This window comes from Pundamilia nyererei, unplaced genomic scaffold (genome assembly GCF_000239375.1).
Source record: "Pundamilia nyererei isolate P.nyererei 1_Seehausen unplaced genomic scaffold, PunNye1.0 scaffold00755, whole genome shotgun sequence".
Classification (NCBI taxonomy): domain Eukaryota; kingdom Metazoa; phylum Chordata; class Actinopteri; order Cichliformes; family Cichlidae; genus Pundamilia; species Pundamilia nyererei.
In genome coordinates this window covers 1-1,606 of record NW_005188156.1, presented here as the reverse complement: position 1 = coordinate 1,606, position 1,606 = coordinate 1, and positions in this window count along the sequence as shown.

The window sequence follows — 1,606 nt, the reverse complement described above, 5'->3', positions numbered from 1 at the left end:
TGGAAGCCCCAGGTCTTGTAGCTTGGCCACCAGTTTGTGTGGAAGGATGGTGTTAAAAGCTGAGCAGTAATCCACGAAGAGCATCCGCACATAGCATTTGCACTTTATTATGACGCAACTGTTGCTAACTTGCAGGTGATCGTTGTATTTATGAGACAGGTAGAGGCTCTGAAGATCCTGGACCAGGTACAGCATGACAATGATGAGCCATAAAAGTAACAAATAGTAACTCTGGGATTTCAAGTAATTGAGTTGTGACCTTCTTAAACTATTCTTACTGTATTTCAGGTGGATCACAAATACAGTGCATCAAATCAGACTAGAGGAGCTGTAGTACTGCATGTCTGTGTTTTTTGTTTTTGTTTTTGGTGTCTTAAGTTAAAAATGATTGTATCAAATAATCCTTTATTGATGATTCAAGATTATAACTAGAAACAGCTCATACATGGAAGATTTAACAACATTTTTCATGTATAAAATAGCTTGAAAGACTGTGTCTGTTTCACATGACCTGGTTTGAATTATCATGTGAATCTTTGTTTGCCTGCTCATTTAGTTCAAGATCCACTGTCAACAAAACTAGTGCAGACTATAGTAGATGTTTAAAATGTAAAATACTGTTAACCTTCAAAAATGATCTATAATCTTATTTCTTCTATGTATAAGCATGTAGGTAACCCCCATAAACTATCATGAGTAGAATTTATATAAGTTGGCTCTGATTTTGTAGCTCTGAACTCGACCAGATTGGCACACCATTTATACACATATGACAAATTTTGTTTGCTATTTAGTATTTGAAAATCTGTTATTATTTTATTAATGATTTATTTGAAGTGGATCAAAATGATTTTTTTTCTCATTATACTTATTCAAATCTTTATTTACTATGTGCTATGCTAGGCTATTTTTTATTTATTTTTTGATTGGTGAGTTTGTTGCAAACTATACAGATCATTTGCTTTGGTTAAAGAGAATCTGTGAATATTTTTATGCTCTTCTGAAGTAGGTTTCCATAGTTCACACGAATTAGACTTTACCATCAAGCATCATTCATGCAATGTATAATTCCTGCTGTGCTGTCAAGGGAACATCCTGGGCTCTCTATTGATGCCACATTTGTTGTGGCCTCACAGAGCACAAGATGACTGAAATTGCACAGATTGTTTGATATCTAGAGGGGGAAATAAGAACATTTTCAGTTGACCACACACACACAGCAGCTAAGAGTTAAGCTAAGAGCACACTAAAGTGTGAGATGGACATTTCTGAAGCTGGCATTAAAACTGAAAACAGTCTGGAAGTGAAACATTCTTCAGCATATATTTGGTCACCACATAACTTGTCAAACTAAGATCTGAATTTACTGGTTCCTGGTTTTAGCCAATTCAACAAGTCAGACAGATTCTTGGAAATTAGGCAGCCCATTAAATTAACAAATGACCTTGATTTCTCTGATAAGCAACGAAAGAATAAAGCCATCCGAAAAGTGAGAGCATTCTTAAACACAATACAAGGTTACCACAGAAATATTCTCTTCACAGGTCAGTGTCCTGTAGAGAAACAAAATCCCACAGCTTCAGAGTCCTTATACAGCTTACAGCAC